Here is a 19,530-nt window from a genome sequence, read left to right on the forward strand (position 1 = left end):
ACAGCCAGACTATGTACTTTGGCCGGACTGTTGGACTATGAAGATACAAGATTGAAGACTTCGTCCCGTGTCCGGATAGGACTCTACTTGGTGTGGAAGGCAAGCTAGGCAATACAGATATGTATATCTCCTCCTTTGTAACCGACCTAGCCACCCCGGTGTCTTTATAAACTGGAGGGTTTTAGTCCATAGAACAACATACAATCATACCAGAGGCTAGCTTCTAGGGTTTAGCCTCTCCGATCTCATGGTAGATCAACTCTTGTAATACTCATATCATCAAGAATAAATCAAGTAGGACGTAGGGTTTTACCTCCATCAAGAGGGCCCGAACCTCAGTAAAACATCGTGTCCCCTGCCTCCTGTTACCATCCGCCTTAGACGCACAGTTCGGGACCCCCTACCCGAGATCCGTCGGTTTTGACACCGACAATCTTGTTTAAAAGATTGACTGTTAAGAGTTCGGTGGGTCAATCAGGATTACCTGATGGAGAAGCAGCTGGCATACATGCAGGATAACCCAAAAGGGTTATGTCCTCTTTGGTGAATACACCTATGTTTTAACAAAATAACCTCGTCAAGAGGGTAGTAACACTATGTTCTCTTTGGTGAATACACCTATGTTTGAACAGGAAGCCCCCAAGTGACTTATTTGTGAGCTGTGCGCGCTGGGTACCTATGTTTGAGTTGTGCTATGCAACAAACTCTCTTTGTTCCCTTTAACCTGGGTAGTAAGCCCCCAAGCTTTCTATGTGGCCTATAAGCCAGATCAAAGGGTAATCATAACTTTGTTGTATAAAGTAGAAGCCCCCATGTGACCAAAAACTCATTATTGAGAGAGGAGAAAATGACAGAGGCCCTGCTTTAGCAGGGATTCCGGCTTTATTATATCGATCATAATATATACATTGTCAAAATATGTACATTGGAAGAGCCGGTGGCTCAGGTGTAGTATGGCCTAAGTTGAGCAATATTCCAGGGCCGGCGGGTCTCCTCCTCCGACGTGCGTGAGTCCTTGTGGTCTCGAACATCGATAAGGTAATATGACTCGTTGTTTAGATTCTTGCTGACCACAAAGGGTCCTTCCCAAGGTGGAGATACCTTGTGCATATCAGTCTGATCCTGGATAAGCCGGAGCACCAGATCGCCTTCTTGGAAAGTTATGGTTTTAACCCGGCGGCTGTGATAACAACGCAGATCTTGCTGGTAAATCGCTGAACGAGCTGATGCTATGTCATGCTCCTCGTCCAATAAATCAAGTGCTTCTTGACGCGCTCTTTCATTGTCAGCTTCAACATAAGCCGCCACGCGAGGCAAGTCATGACGGATGTCACTAGGGTGAACTGCCTCTGCTCCGTAAACCATGAAGAAAGGTGTATATCCCGTAGATCGGTTTGGTGTGGTATTGATGCTCCACAACATGGAAGGTAAATCCTCCACCTGGCAACCCGGTATCCTCTGCAGGGGAACCATAAGCCGGGGTTTGATGCCTTTCAAGATCTCTTGGTTTGCTCTCTCAGCTTGACCATTGGATTGAGGGTGAGCCACTGACGATACATCGAGGCGGATATGCTCACGTTGACAAAATTCTTCCGTAGCACCCTTAGAGAGATTAGTGCCATTGTCTGTTATAATGCTGTGTGGAAAGCCAAAACGGAAAATCACCTTTTTCATGAATTGAACCGTCGTTGCCGCATCACACTTACGAACTGGTTCTGCCTCTACCCATTTAGTGAATTTATCAACCGCCACCAAAAGGTGGGTCTTCTTGTCCTTGGGTCTTTTGAAAGGTTCAACCATATCAAGCCCCTGGCCAAGTAATTGGAATCATCCTCAATTCTTGAGCTGACACATGGGCTTGTCGTGGAAATTTCTGACATCCATCGCACCTACTGACGAGGTCCTCTGCATCAGCATGAGCTGTTAACCAATAGAACCCATGATGGAAAGCTTTGGCCATGAGGGATTTTGAACCGGCATGATGACCACAATCTCCTTCATGAATCTCTCGTAAGATCTCACAGCCCTCTTTTGGAGAAACACAATGTTGAAACGCCCCTGTGACACTGCGATGATGTAACTCTCCATTAACAATTGTCATTGACTTAGATCGTCGGGTTATCTGCCTAGCTAAGGTTTCATCCTCAAGCAACTCGCCCTAGGTCATATAAGCCAAGTAAGGTACCGTCCAATACGGAATTACATGAAGAGCCTCCACAAACTGAGCTTCCGGGTCAGGAATAGCCAAATCCTCCTCTGTAGGCAACTTGACGGATGGGTTATGCAAAACGTCAAGAAAAACATTAGGCAGCACCGTTTTACGTTGAACCCAAATGGCTTAAGGCGTCCACCGCTTCATTTTTCCTCCGATCCATGTGCTCAACTTGATAACCTTTGAAGTGACCAGCAATAATGTCCACCTCTCGCCGATAAGCCGCCATGAGTGGATCCTTAGAATCCCAAGTACCCGAGACTTGCTGAGCCACCAAGTCTGAGTCGCCAAAGCACCTAACCCGGCTTAAATTCATCTCCTTAGCCATCCGAAGACCGTGGAGTAAAGCCTCATACTCAGCTGCATTGTTAGTACAAGGAAACATCAAATGGAGAACATAACAAAATTTATCACCTTCAGGGGAAGCAAGAATAACTCCAGCCCCTGAGCCCTCCAATTGCCTGGACCCATTAAAGTGAATAGTCCAGTATGTGCTATCTGGCTTTTCCTCGGGCATCTACAGATCTATCCAATCATTGATGAAATCCACCAGCGCCTCAGACATGATGGCCGTGCGAGGCACATATTTCAACCCGTGAGGTCCAAGCTCAATAGCCCATTTAGCAACCCGGCCAGTTGCCTCCCTATTTTGAATGATATCTCCCAAAGGAGCAGAGCTAACCACCGTGATAGGATGACCCAGAAAATAGTGTTTAAGCTTCCGGTTGGCCAAGAACACCCCATACACAAGCTTCTTCTAGTGCGGATATCTCTGCTTGGACTCAATAAGCACCTCACTGATATAATAAACCAGCCTATGAACCGGATACTCCTTGACTGCTTCCTTCCTTTCTACCACAATAGCCACACTCACATCCCGACTATTAACAGCCACATATAACAACAAAGGCTCTTTATCAATAGGGGCGGCAAGCACGGGCGGCTCAGCTAGCTGTCTCTTCAAATCCTCAAATGCTTCGTTAGCAGCCTCACTCCACACAAACTTATCTGTCTTTTTCATCATCTGATACAGAGGGATAGCTTTCTCTCCCAACCGGCTTATAAACCGGCTTAACACCGCAATATGGCCCGCCAGACGTTGCACATTATTAACACACTCTGGCTTAGCCAGAGAAGTAATATCCTTGATTTTCTCCGGATTAGCTTCAATGCCCCTGTTAGACACCAGAAAACCCAAGAGCTTGCCTGCCGGCACACCAAAAACACACTTGGCCGGGTTAAGCATCATCTTATAAACCCTGAGATTATCAAAGGTTTCCTACAAATCATCTATCAATGTTTCTTTCTCTCTGGACTTTACCACAATGTCATCCACATAAGCATGAACATTATGCCCAATTTGATTATGAAGGCAATTTTTCACACATCTCTAATAAGTCGCCTGGGCACTCTTGAGCCCAAAAGGCATAGACACATAGCAGAAGGCTCCAAAGGAGTTATGAAAGCTATCTTCTCCTGGTCCTTAACTGCCATCTTGATCTGATGATAACCAGAATAAGCATCCAAAAAACTCAAACGCTCGCAACCCGCCGTAGCATCAATAATCTGATCAATACGAGGGAGAGCAAAAGGATCAGATGGACAAGCCTTGTTTAAATCTGTGTAGTCCACACACATACGCCAAGTGCCGTTCTTCTTCAGTACCAGCAACGTGTTAGCTAACCACTCAGGATGAAAAACTTCAATGATAAACCCAGCTGCCAAGAGCCGGGCTACTTCCTCTCTAATGGCCTTCCGCCTCTCCTCATTAAACCGGCGAAGAAACTGTTAAACCGGCTTAAATTTTGGATCAATATTAAGAGTGTGCTCAGCGAGTTCTCTCGGTACACCCGGCATGTCTGAAGGCTTCCATGCAAAGATGTCCCGGTTCTCACGGATGAACTCGATGAGCGCGCTTTCCTATTTCGGATCCAGATTAGCACTGATGCTGAACTGTTTGGATGAGTCGCCAGGAACAAAATCAACCATCTTGGTATCATCTTCTAATTTAAACTTTAAAACGGGATCATGCTCTGTGGTTGGCTTTTTCAAAGACGTCATATCTGCCGGGTCAACATTGTCCTTGTAAAATTTTAACTCCTCCGTTGCACAAACTGACTCAGCATAAGCCGCATCCCCTTCTTCACACTCGAGGGCTATCTTACGGCTCCCATGCACTGTAATGGTTCCTTGGTGACCCGGCATCTTAAGTTGCAGATACACGTAACATGGCCGCGCCATGAACTTGGCATAAGCCAGCCGTCCAAACAAGGCGTGATATGGGTTGTGGATCTTGACCACTTCAAAGGTCAACGTCTCTGATCTAGAGTCATGATCATCTCCAAAAACAACCTCCAGATCTATCTTGCCAACTGGATATGCCGACTTACCAGGCACCACGCCATGGAAAACAATGTTTGATGGTTTAAGATTTTTATCAGTCAATCCCATGCGACAGAACGTTTCATAATAAAGGATATTGATGCTGCTCCCTCCTTCCATGAGTACTTTGGTAAACTTATACCCTCCGACCTGAGGTGCGACCACCAAAGCCAAATGACCCGGATTATCAACCTGGGGCAGGTGATCTTCCCTACTCCACACGATGGGCTGCTCAGACCAATGCAGATAACGAGGAACCACCGGCTCAACAGCATTGACTGACCTCCTATGATGCTTCTGATCTCATTTACACAAGCTAGTGGTAAAAACATGATACTACCCACTGTTCAACTGCTTTGGGTTGCTCTGATAACCAGACTGTTGCTGTTGTTGGCCCTCCTGATTACTCTGCTGGTTGTAACCACCCTGGTCGTTGTGATTACCTTGATTTCCTTGGAATCCAATATTAGAGCCACCACCACCATAACCAGAACCGTGAGAGTCAGGCCCAGAACCACCACCTGTCCCATGGCTGTCATGAAAAAGATTTGAATTCTTGTACTCCTTCATAATGTGACAATCCTTCCATAGGTGCTCGGATGGTCTTTCTTTCGTACCATGCTTTGGGCAAGGCTGATTTAGCGTATGTTCAAGATTGATACCAGATACTCCGGCCCGTGGGGGCGGCTTACCCTTACGACGCTGACTATTATTCTGTGCATTGGTGTTAGCCACGAAGTCAAAACTATTATTAGCCTTGTGCTTACCGTTGCCTCCTTGGTTATACTGCTGCCCCTTAGCATTGCTATTCTTTCTTCCCTTCCCCGGCTTTTCATCATCAGACTCGAGGTCCTTGGTACTATCAGAATCAGCATACTTAACGAGAGCCGCCATGAGCATCCCCATGTCATTGCAATGACGTTTGAGCCGCCCTAGCTTCTGCTTTAAGGGCATAAAACGACAATTGTTCTCCAACGTCAACACTGCTGAGTCGGCATTGATGTGATACGATGAGTGCAAGATTGTTGAGACCCGGCGCACCTAATGGGTCGTTGACTCACCTTCTTCTTGAACACAGGAGGCCAGATCCACAATTGACATGGGCTGTTTGCATGTGTCTTTGAAGTTCTGGATGAACCAAGCCTTTAACTCGGCCCATGACCCGATGGAGTTGGCAGGGAGCCCCTTCAACCAAGTGCAGGCCGTCCCTTCTAACATCAGGGGGGATATTTAGCACATGCAGCCCCGCTGACATCCAGTAACTCCATAGCCATTTCATAACTCTCAATCCACGCCTCAGGACTTAAATCGACTGTATAGTTAGGCACTTTGCGAGGACCTTTGAAATCCTTGGACAGGCGCTCATTACGTAGATCCGGTACTAAGCATGGCACACCCAAGTTTCTAAAGGTTACACCCAGCACCACAGAGGTGGTTGGATGAACCAGAGTTGGTTGATGAGCCGCATACTGAGCCGCCAGCTCGGCCTCTCGACGCGCTCTACCTTGATTGTAGTGACCTGACCTCACACGACCAAGTCTCTATGCTTAAGTGTCATCCCTGGATCGGTATGCTAACACACACAGTACTCGAGGATTTATAACAAATGTAAATCACATGTATAAAGTAACATAAATACTATTACCTCAATCCAAATAGTGGACGTAACAAAGGTTGTGGATTCCCATCAACACCAACGGCAAAGTTGAGTGTAGAAATCATAACCCTAACGTATCACTTACTTGTCGTAAGATAATCCCGCAACATGAGACGTTGCAGCCATATAGGTCAGTACATTCAATGTATTGGCAAATTCACACCATAGGGTAATGATGAATAATAGCTATCACTAAATGCATATTTGGCTGGTGGAAAGCTCTAAGTTTATTTTTGCATAAAGACAATTTTTCCCTACAGCAAGGGAATAGATTTTAGTTAACTACAAAGTTTGTTGAAAACATTGAGAAGGATCGTCCAACTCAATCCCAATTAGAATAATCATTAACCCAACCAGTTAATTAAATAAAGTGATGATATCAACATGATAATTCAAGAACCAGATACTCAAGATGTCCATAACCGGGGACGCGGCTAATCATGATTAGTTTGTACACTCTGCAGAGGTTTACGCACTTTTCCCCACAAGACTCGATCTCCTCTGTTGGATTTCTCGCACTACATGGTGTTTGAGAAACGGATGACCGAGACATAGTTTTTTCAGAAGCATTAACTCTAACCCGGGGTAGACCCAACCTACATGCCCTACATCTGCTAGCCTACCATTGGAAGAGGTCATGCAACTTACTCCACTATGCTAAGCCCATAATAGCTTGTGGCTGCACACGGAAGTTTCCAGCATGAATAATCTTATGATCCCTTTGAGCTTGGGTGGCATTCCATAGGGTGATCACATGGGTACTCCGGGATCCCCTTGGGCAAACACTGGGTTCTCCAGGTGCCCGGGCAAACCACTGGGTGCTCCAGGGTGCCCCAACCAATCCACCCAGATGTGTATTAAAGTAGCCACCTTAAGTTAAACCTTAATTAACAATCTCACATCTGTCATGGATACACTCAAACCCAAACCACATCTACGAGCATAGCATGGCAATATAATCATAACGTAGTAACTCCCAGGGGTTTGATATAAAGGACAATAGGTTCTACCTCATCAACTACTTCCCAAAACCCACATGTTATCACATCCTACTCATGCAATGTTTGAGGATGGGACTAATGCATAAAAACTGGGTATGAAAAATATGATCAAATTGTGAACTTGCCTTGCATGGTTGATGTAGATAATTTGCACTCATAACTCCTGATAGTTCTACTCGTCACACTCCATTCAATCTATCGTAAGCAAGCAATAGTAACTACACATAAGCAATCATGCAAAAGAATCGAAGAAAAGATCTCGAAAAACTTCGAAAATAAGCAATTAACTCTTGCAACGTAAAACCAGTTCTAAAAGTACCGAAATTAAGTGAATTTTTCCTTATCAGAAAGTTTAGGTCAAGAGCTTTAATTTGCAAAAAGAATCAACTCAAACGGAGTTATAAAACTCAAGTTATGAACAAAAGGAGTTCGAATTCAAATCTGTTTGAAATCAAATTTTAAATTTTCAAAAACATGTTTAAGTTGATTATCTGGATAGAGGAGATCATAACGAAGAAGTGGGTGTTGGTTTCGTCGGATTTGGATAAACGATTGAAAAGTTGTGCTAGTTTGAAAAATAGGGGCCAATCTGTAAAATAAACTAATCGCAAACGGGTCCCTGTCAGAAATAAAAAGAAAAAGAAAATTCTACCGAACGAACGTTCGCTAGTGAATCTAAACCGATGAGTTTTGTTCGCTCTAGAGCCTAAACTAACGAATGTTCACTAAATAAACAAAAACGTTTCGAAAAAAACAACGCGATCCAATCCTATCCGTTGATCCTAGATCTAACGGACAAGGGAGGAGACGTGCTTACCGCGGCGGTGGGCGTCGACGTCGCCGGAGAAGATGGCGGCGGCGGCTCGGACGTCGAGGGCGGCGGCTGCTCCGGGGTCGGCGGCGACGGCGGAGTAGATGGGAAGGTGCGGCGCGAGGTTCCGAAGCCGATGGTGGTGGCGGCGTCGGGCGTAGGCGGCAGTGGAGCGCGGGGCAACGGCGGTGGATCTCATCAGAGCTCGGACTCCGGTGAGGTTTTGCGCGGGCGTAGGGGCGATGGTGGCTGCGGTTTGAGGAGAAAAATGGGGCCGGGGTCAAGGGTTTATAAAGGGGGCGAGGCTTGGGTGAGGGGCAAGGTGGAGAGGAGAGTCCAGGGCGGACTCGGCATCAGCCGACGTCGGTGTCCAGGAGCAGGACTCCGGCCGGAGGACGGTGACGATCCCGACAGTTGGGTCCCACCTGTCGATGCCTGAGCATGGCGGCGTGCGCGTGAAGGAGAGAGCGGGCGGCCCAGGCGGAGGCGATTCGGGCGTAGGCCGCTGCTGGGCTGGGCCGGCTGGCCTGGCGCGGAGAGAGAGAGAGAGAGAAAGCAGTGCTGGGCTTCGGCCTGGCACTGTTCGAAGAGAGTTTCTTTTTAAAATAAGCAGACAATAAATAAAAAGAAAACCACATAAAATATAAATATAGTATAGGCGTATTATATATCAAAATTTTCAGAAAATTATTTTCTACAACATAAACATTTTATAGCATCAAATAAAATCCACAAAAATTCAAATAAATCAAAGAGTGCTACTGGTGCAATAAATCCCAATAAAAATCATTTTAAAAATACCAAAATGATTTCAAATTTATTTCTCTCCAATTTTTTTGATGTAGGGAATCATTTTACCCTATTTTCCATATATTTTATTTTTGGAGAAAAATAATTTGAATAAAAACCAAAATAACTCTAAATTGAAAATGATTCCAAAGGGGCGTTAAATTTGGTTTCTTTGAAACTTCCATCTCATATTTCGTATAATTTGAAGAAGTCGTTTTATCTTCTCTCATGAAAATCATTGAGTTGCACAAAGTTTCTGAGTTGGAAAAATATTTCCAAATGAAATTCAAATATTTTCAAAAACCCTTTTCATTTATTTAAATGGAAGAAGTCATGTAATCTTCTCTCTAGGGTTTTGTATCTGAAAAGAATTTGAATTCATGGAGATCATAAATGCAAAATCAAAGTTTGGGAAAGTCCTTTTATTCCCTCTCATTTAACTTTCAAAAAGTTCCGAATTTCACTCAATTTCACACAATCAATCAAACAGTCAATCATAACTATCTATTTAATATAACATTCCAAAATTTATAATTTTGGGATGTTACAAACCTACCACCCTTAAAATGAATCTCGTCCTCGAGATTCGGAGATGCTAGCAAGAAATAGGTTAAGGTTTGGGGATCTCCTCAAAATACATCAATCATCACAGGGGGTTTGGGGTGCTACCACCCTTAAAATCATGGTTACGGTTCCATCAAAACTCAGGTCGTACATCCTTATTGTTGGCAGTGTCGATCTTCTCAGGTTCTTGGGAAAATCCTTCTCTGGCTCTTCTTAGCTGACGGGTCTGGCGCCAATACTAAAAATAACTATCGATGTCTCATGGTGGTCAACAATTTATGGTTTGTCGTGCAGGAAATGGGCCTGGGTTGAACCTCACCGTATGACCTACGGTTGGCAACAGCTGCCTTGTACAAGGGAAAATTGTTATACCATTCTAAGGTTCGAACAAGGTTTTGATCGTCATCTCTCTACTATGGGCAAGTCACTCAGATTTACCATCCCATACAACAAGGCGAATAATAAGAGTAAGTCAGTATGGTGATCAATCCATCCCGCACCCAAATCATTACCTTGTATATGGTTTAGCGAATCTCGTATTCTAACACCCGATCATCCTCACAAGCATTGCAGAATTTCTCTTGTCCACGAACTGGGTTCAGAAAAAATCCATTGATTCTGCAAGCCAAAGAAACATCTATCGTTCCTTCACAACTCTCAGGTTTTGCGTTACTCCTATAAGATCGTCTGTTGATAAAGTCGTATCTTCTTCCAGGGTTTTTCCTTTAGCAAGAGTGTGCTTTCCTCTTGGCAGGTCCTGGGGCCTGTGGGTTATGGCCCATCTCATCACTTATAAACCTTGAACTCATCCTCGGGGCAACTGATCATTATTTCGACATCCAGCTTCCTAGCATACTTAAAATCCATCCAATTGTACTGTCTCTCTTCCTTCTATTGGTACCAAACTAAGACGTGATTACTCAGACTCATCACGGCGTTATAATTGCTCCATATTACCAACATTATACCTCCTTTATATTCCATTAGTATTTCATCCCTTCATACTCTTGGGATATCCCACATATCGAGATAAAACTCGTACTTATTTTGTCCAAGCTCCACTCCGTTGAATATCATAATCCTTTCCAGAGGTCAAGGGTCCTCACAGGGTACTACCACCCTTAAAATGCTCCAATTCTTCCATAGACCATATTTCTCATATCCTTGAAAATGGTCAAAAATCTTTTCTTCATAGAGTAACAACTCATAAAATCCAAATCAGTACCAACGATGCTAACTATTGATTCTCAAATTACTACAATCTTCTGCATTTCCATTACATGCCTCAACTCAATGCCTCAATATAAAAGAAATGTTCCCATTGCTACTACTATATTTCTCACAGTCTCAACTATTTATCACAGGTCTCCTTCTCCTTCGTACAATCTCTGGCAAAGTGCCCTGCTTCATTACAACGAAAACATATCACTTCTGACAAGTCTTGAGGTTTCCTTTTTAGGCAACTGCTGAAGTAGTGCCCTGACTCCTTGCACCTGAAACGGGTGATATGACTCGGGTCCTTCCTGGAATCCAATCTATTTCTCTTCCTGGAGTTTTCTGTTCCAATCAGGGCTTCTATTTCCTGTGGGTCATACTCTACTTCCTCTATCGGGAATTCTACCAGATCCCCATTCAGACAATTTTGGGAGATGTGTCCTTCTTCTGCACATGAATAGCATGACTTGGTGCAGGCTTTAATTTTGTTTCCTTTGGGTGTGTCCTCGACATCTTCCTTCATCACAGGTTCTTCCAAAATTTCCATGAGGGCTCCTTTCATTACTTATTTCTTCTGCTGGATGGTTCTTTGAACCATGGGGTAAATGTGACACTAAGCAGGGTAGTGGGTAGTCCCTTCGCACAAGAAACAAGTAATCTGCCTAGTTGGGCATTCTTCAGTTGGGTGACTTCCTTCACAATTAGGGCATTCATCTTTTTGTTCTTTATGGTTGTGTCCTATTTCTCCACAAAGCTTGCATGCACAAGGTTTCTTCATATCATTTCCATAAGGCTTCAACTTCTGGGACACAAGCCGAGACTTTAGTAGAGTCAACTTAAATTCTTTCCAAGTGTTACTCTTTGCCATCCATTGATGGTTTGGTACATCCTCCACCAAGTAGCAACACCTCTTTCAAAGCACTGAAGAGCATGCTGGGTCATATCCTTCCCGACTATAGGGTTATTCTCCATATGATCCTCTGTGCTGAATCCATCGGTCCGTCTTCAATTGACTTATCGGTCCAGGAAACATGAGTTCATCTCCATTCATCCTCTATTGGGTCCATGGGTTTGGGGTGAGATAAGAGATATAGAGAGGGATACACACAATACGAACAATAGTTTTGAAAAGATAGATTTTAATTGTGGCTGTTGGAAAAACGTCAAACAAATGATAGCTCACAATCGTCGCATCTAATATAGGTATATAACAGGGGTTTGGTCTTCTAATGGTCAATGTCACCAAACTCTTCAAGTCTTGTTCATGTCTCCGATGGCTTCTTCCGATCGTGCTTGTCCTTCTCAAGTTCTTTTGCCAGATCATCTCTGTTGACGCGAAGTCTCTCGTGACGTCCCTTAATATTCTGGAGTTGCATTCAAACTTCTGGGTTTTCAACATCCTTGGCATGAACCCTGGTCCTACTGTCCTTCAGTTCTTGATGAATCTCCGGTATCTCGAGGTTTTGTTCCTCCAGTTTGGCTATTTCATCTTCTAGGCCCTAAGTTCTGCACGAAATGCTTTCTCGTCAAATACGGCTTCCTGCAGGTCCATCTTAAAACTCCTGATGTAATTCTACAGATCCTGGTGATACACCAGCTAAAGTTAAAACTTCATCTCTTGCGGATAGGTGCTACATCAACCTTCTACCATCCAATCCTTCCGAAGAAATGCATGCTTAACTCAGCACGGTGACAATAGCATAAGCGGGCGATAACATCATGAATATCCATGTTTTTGCTCTTGTCATTTCCATGAGCTATCACTCCATAGTTGATATCTCCTGCCTTAGGGTTTTCTTGAAAAAACTTTGAGTTCTAATGCTCCATGTTCCAGTCTTTCTTCGATCCACCTTGATCTCGGGTGTTGACAGCTTTCAATAGTGTGAAAAATTCCATAAGGGTAGCCATCCTAGGTCATACCAACCTGGGAATTCTTTAGAGCCTTCAAATTCTCCTAGTCTTCGGAGTCTTAAACCATTGAAGTTTCCATTATTATAATGCACGGTAAATTCCTCTTCATTCCGAAGTGGTCTTAGTTGTCTGATATCTTGTACTTCTTGGAGTGGACTCATCAGTCGAATCTTCGAGTGTTCTAAAGGGAAAAGGGGTATGGTCTCACTAAAAGGGAATATTTGAATAAGCTCAGAGGAGAAGAGAGGTAAAAGATCTTTTTGAAAAGAAAGTTGTAGAGAAAAAAATCTTTTCTACAGGCTTGCCAGTTTCTAGGGGTCACGTCCTACAGTCAACATGTGCTCTGATACCATCTTGTAGCAACCCGACCTTAGACGGTCAAGTCTCTGTGCTTAAGTGTCATCCCTGGATCGGTATGCTGACACACATAGTACTCGAGGATTTATAACAGAGGTAAATCACATGTATAAAGTAACGTAAATACTATTACCTCAATCCAAATAGCGGAAGTAACAAAGGTTGTGGATTTCCATCAACACCAACGGCAAAGTTGAGTGTAGAAATTGTAACCCTAATGTATCACTTACTCATCGTAAGATAATCCTGCAACATGAGACGTGGCAGCCATATAGGTCAGTACATTGAATGTACTGGCAAATTCACACCATAGGGTAATGATGAATAATAGCTACCACTACATGCATATTTGGCTAGTGGAAAGCTCTAAGTTTACTTCTGCATAAAGCCAATTTTTCCCTACATGAAAGGAATATAATTTATTTAACTACAAAGTTTGTTGAAAACATTGAGAAGGATCCTGCAACTCAATCCCAATTAGAATAATCATTAACCCAGCCAGTTAATTAAATAAAGTGATGAGATCAACATGATAATTCAAGAACCAGATACTCAAGATGTCCATAACCGGGGACACGGCTAATCATGATTAGTTTGTACACTCTGCAGAGGTTTGCGCACTTTTCCCCATAAGACTCGATCTCCTCCGTTGGATTTCTCGCACTACATGGTGTTTGAGAAACGGATGACTGAGACATAGTTTTTTCAGAAGCATTAACTCTAACCTCGGGTAGACAGTTGATACGTCTCCAACCTATCTATAATTTTTGATTGTTCCATGCTATTATATTATCTGTTTTGGATGATAATGGGCTTTATTTTACACTTTTATATTATTTTTGGGACTAACCTATTAACCGGAGGCCCAACCCAAATTGCTGTTTTTTGCCTATTTCAGTGTTTCATAGAAAAGGAATATCAAACGGAGTCCAAATGGAATGAAACCTTCGGGAACGTGATTTTTGGAACAAACATGATCCAGAGGACTTGGAGTGGACGTCAAGAAACGAACGAGGCGGCCATGAGGCAGGGGCGCGCCTACCCCCCATGGGCGCGCCTACCCCCCATGGGCGCGCCCTCCCCCCTCGTGGGCCCCTCGTGGCTCAACCGACCTACTTCTTCCTCCTATATATGTTCACATACCCCGAAAACATCCAGGAGCACCACGAAACCCTATTTCCACTGCCGCAACCTTCTGTACCCAAGAGATCCCATCTTGGGGCCTTTTCCGGAGCTCCATCGGAGGGGGCATTGATCACAGAGGGCCTCTACATCAACTCCATGGCCCCTCCGATGATGTGTGAGTAGTTTACTTTAGACCTTTAGGTCCATAGCTAGTAGCTATATGGCTTCGTCTCTCTCTTTGGATATCAATACAAAGTTCTCCTTGATTCTCTTGGAGATCTATTTGATGTAATCTTCTTTTGTGGTGTGTTTGTCGAGATCCGATGAATTGCGGGTTTATGATCAAGTCTATCTATGAACAATATTTGAATCTTCTCTGAATTCTTTTATGTATGATTGGTTTATCTTTGCAAGTCTCTTCAAATTATCAGTTTGGTTTGGCCTACTAGATTGATCTTTCTTGCAATGGGAGAAGTGCTTAGCTTTGGGTTCAATCTTGCAGTGCTCGATCCCAGTGACAGAAAGGGAAACGACACGTATTGTATTATTGCCATCGAGGATAAAATATGGGGTTTACATCTTATTGCATGAGTTTATCCCTCTACATCATGTCATCTTGCTTTAGGCGCTACTCTATTCTTATGAACTTAATACTCTAGATGCATGTTGGATAGCGGTCGATGTGTGGAGTAATAGTAGTAGATGCAGAATCATTTCGGTCTACTTGTCTCGGACATGATGCCTATATACATGATCATGCCTAGATATTCTCATAATTATTCGCTTTTCTATCAATTGCTCGACAGTAATTTGTTCACCCACCGTAATACTTATGCTATCTTGAGAGAAGCCACTAGTGAAACCTATGGCCCCCGGGTCTATTTTCCATCATACAAGTTTCCAATCTATTTTATTTTGCAATCTTTACTTTCAATCTATATCATAAAAATACCAAAAATATTTATCTTATTATTATCATCTCTATCAGATCTCACTCTTGCAAGTGGTCGTGAAGGGATTGACAACCCCTTTATCGCGTTGTTTGCAAGGTTCTTATTTGTTTGTGTAGGTACAAGGTGACTCGCGCATGGTCTCCTACTGGATTGATACCTTAGTTCTCAAAAACTAAGGGAAATACTTATGCTGCATTACTGCATCACCCTTTTCCTCTTCAAGGGAAAACCAACGCAGTGCTCAAGAGGTAGCAAGAAGGATTTCTAGCGCCGTTGCCAGGGAGATCTACGCCTAGTCAAGACATACCAAGTACCCATCACAACTCTTATCCTTCGCATTACATTACACTACAAAAAAATACACTTCCGTGATGATACGTGTTTGTCATAGTAGGTCACTTTTTTTGTCATGCATGTACATCCATGACAAATTTATGACAGAATCAAGATAGTCATACCTGTGCTGTCGTAGAAGTGTTCCATGACATTACCAAAATTATCATCACGGAAGTGTCCACTTCCATGACAATAAAGCGCGCGTCACAGAAGTGCTTTCGTCAAGGGTGACCGACACGTGACATTCACCGCAACGGAACGCCGTTAAGCTATCGGGTCGGGTTTTGGATCCGATAACCCGTTAACAGCCCCGACCAATGGGGATTTTCCACGTGTAAAATCATCATTGGCTAGAGGAAACACGTGTCGGCTCATCGTTGGGACAGATGTCATCCACTCACTGGACAGAAGGCGCCTATGATACGTCGACACATGGCACGACCCAACAGTGGCCCATTCCTGTGAAAAGGCCGGCCCATTTGACTTGGTCAAAAGCTGGCGGGCCGGCCCATGGAAAGCATGTTAACGGCCTGTTCGCATATAACCCATTTACAGCCCGCTAATCCAAGGCCCGTTACGCCCTATCCAAATTAGGCCCAGTAGCGTCATCTGGGCCGTCCAATATGATTCCAGCCCGTTTTCACTTCTGGCCCATGTATAGCCCATGACGTCTTCCGGCCCATATGAGGCCCTTTGTAACTCTTGGCCCATTAGCGGCCCATGCTGAAACTGGCCCGTAATGAATAGTGTATTACTTTACACCCATTAATGGTCCGTGGTGAAACTGGCCCATAATGAACAGTATATCACTTTATACCCATTAACGACCCGTTATTCTGTTGGGCCGTTTCTAGCCCAAGTTAACTTTCGGCCTTCTGAGGGCCCATTTATTCTTGGTCTCATTTGCAGCATTCGGTTACTTACGGCCCGTTACTGTCATTTTCTGTTTATGGGCCAAATTCAGCCCGTCATTATAGTCGGCCCGTTTGCGGACCATTAGTCTGTTGGGCCATTTTCATAGCATCACCAAATACGGCCTATTAACGGCCCATTATGGTCATCCCATAAAACATACGATTTCCATTAAAGGCCCATCTACGGCCCATTAAAGGCCCATACAAGACCCATAAATGAACCGGCGGTCCATGGATCCTACGAGACGTAGAAGGCCCATGGATTCTACGAGACGTAGAAGGCCCATGGATCCGACGGCCCATGAAGGGCCATGGTCGGGCGAATTGGCCCCCGTTTGAACGATATAGCATATTCAAAGAATTATCCTACTCAATACTATCACCTCTAAAAAGCCTACACTATTACAACAAAGAGATCAAGGCATAGAAAGGTAGAATAATCCTACACTATACAATAAAGAAATTACAGCCAATTATACCCACTGGGCATTATGGTTCGGCACAGGTGATAATAAAGCATACACAAACAGCAAATTACATACACTGGGCAAATACAGCTCATACATCATGGACGCGCATCAACTTAACTCCATTTGAACTATAATCTCTTCAGAAAATAGGATTGGCTGGATTCAGATAGCACAAATTTCAGTGTGCAAAATCTCCAATTCCTTCATGGTTACCTCAGTGTCTTGTTTCATTTTTTGACTCCTGCATCTAATACCTGCATGTCCAGTCTCAACTTGTTGATTATACGTTGACAATCATGTACACGTTGTCTTGCCACCTCTAGTTGATGCTCGAGAACATCAACACATTCCAATTCCAATCCATAATCATTCGGTAACGGCCATGCCGCACTGCTCGCAGATCTTTGTGTTGATGTCACTTCATCCTGAAATGTTTCTGTAAGTACACATGACTAGGGCAAAAATATACTTACAACAGTGAAGCGAACAAGACACTATTTTGTACTACATGGCAAAATAGGACTAACAATAATGTTACACGTCACTTTTAAAAAAATGTTACACGTCATGAAGCATAAGCAGGTGATATTTTAAAAATTATAAAAAAGATAGTCTGTGCAGCCTGCATACAAAAATCCCTCTTAGCTCACCAGAGGAGCATGATGTTGGGGCCCAATCGAAAACACAGACAAGTTACAAATTTAGACAACATGTTGCATATAAGTAAGCAAGCAGTTGGCCATTCTATGCCTCAATTAAAGTCTTAGGGAGCATAATGAACAGCAGAGGGTTTCATACAAACATACTACAGCAGGCAAAACTATGCAATCATTAGCGTAGTATAAACTAGATTGTGAGCCTCATGCAATAATAGTTGGTTAATAGACTTCAAAGCTTCAGGCACACTTCGGCAGAGTAATTAAATGGTAAGGCCTTTAATTATGTCAACTAATAGTGATTCAAGTACCGAACATCAGGCATGATTATTTGGGCATCTCATTAACTGAGGACAAATAAAGCAATTGAAAAGAGAAAATTAACTATGCCTGAAACAAACAAGGAATTGAACTGTTGAGTTGCATATAGTGACTTACCTTAGCAGGTTGAAGAGGCTCAGCGTAGCTCCTACTTCTCTTGCAAGGCTCCTTCCTAACATCTTGTACTTGGAAATCCTCAATCTTATCTTCATTGCACCCCCTCTGCAAGGTGACACAAACTAGTTACTCGTCTCCTTGGAAGATAAGTATGCATACTTTCCAGTCCATGAACATAAAAGAATGAGATTATAACAAAACAACACCACATAATGAAACATGCCGCATATCTTGCACTTGCACACAATGAAATGAGCATTTACTATATCTGCACTATGTAAAAACTAGGCATACCTTCGAACTAGATCTCCAGGTACTCTTGGAGAGCCTACTGTAGTGTACAACCAAACCTTTATGTCACCTATGAGTTAGACAAGGCCCCACTACAGCAGCCCTTAGTGTTTAAATCGTTGACAAGCTCTGTTAGAGTGTTATGTCAAGAACAACAAGTAATCAAAGCAAATAGTCCTGGTATGGCTGGCTAATGCAAACAAGCAATTGAACAGATGTGTGAGCAAATCTTACATATCAAGAAAAGAAGCAAAGAAGGAGGCTTAAAGACCATCACTTGACTGACCGGATTTAAGGGGCATTTAAACATCATGTGCAACGTATGAACTAACATAAACATTGCATATTCCAGATTCTACAATGGAATGCACATGTATTAGGTTATGCCATGTATGATGATGCCTAAATGTATAGATAGCAGGCAGGAGTGATTCATCATTGTACGCACAATTGAATTGCAGGTTAAGGGCCAGTTCAATTCTGCCTTTTCAGGGCATATTGTCAAAATAAGCCATAAAAAGAAGTCATTTTTGAGTTATGGGCTTGGGCTTAACTAATTTCTCTTTGGAGGGGGGTGTTTCGGGTAGAACCTCACTAAAAATTGAAGGGAAGGGGAATAGTGAAATGACTCTGTTGTCTGCCTATATTACACTCAAAATGCAACTGCTGACGCCCGTGTCACACCTGACCCTCAAGTAAAAAAAACACGCAAGCATTCATTGCCCTGCCCGCTTGCATCTCCTCTCCCCTTTCCACTATACGATGAATTGCTATGAGCTGCTTCTACTGCTGCTATATGATGCATTGCTATGAGCTGCTCCTGCTGCTGCTATATGATGAATTGCTATGAGCTGCTGCTGTTGTATGATGAGTTGCTATGAGCTACTGCTGCTGCTATATGATGAATTGCTATGAGCTGCTGCTGCTATATGATGAGTTGCTACAAGCTGCTCCTGTTGCTGCAATATGATAAGTTGCTACAAGCTGCTCCTGCTGCTGCTATATGATGAATTGCTATGAGCTGCTCCTGCTGCTGCTATATGATGAATTGCTATGATCTGCTCCTGCTGCTGCTATATGATGAATTGCTATGAGCTGCTGCTGGTATATGATGAATTGCAGACTGCTGCTGCTGTATGATGAGTTGCTATGAGCTGCTGCTGCTATATGATGCTTTCAGGTGGTGGTGCTATACGATAATAACCAACCACTTGGACCGTCGAATTTCAATAAATAATTGTTCTTCATTTAAATGTGGGTCATGCGTTCTTCGTTTAAATTAGGCAATGGGATCTCTATGGAAAACATTGACCAAAGTAGATTGTGCCAAGTAGATGGTATCTTTGTATTTGCATTTTGAGCAAATAGTGATGGTCTATTTTCCTATCATATTAATTACTGCACTGGGTTCAATTTGTGATGTTTGCAAGTCAAATTAAGTTCCATAT

Source organism: Triticum dicoccoides, chromosome 2A, assembly GCF_002162155.2.
Source record: "Triticum dicoccoides isolate Atlit2015 ecotype Zavitan chromosome 2A, WEW_v2.0, whole genome shotgun sequence".
Classification (NCBI taxonomy): Eukaryota; Viridiplantae; Streptophyta; class Magnoliopsida; order Poales; family Poaceae; genus Triticum; species Triticum dicoccoides.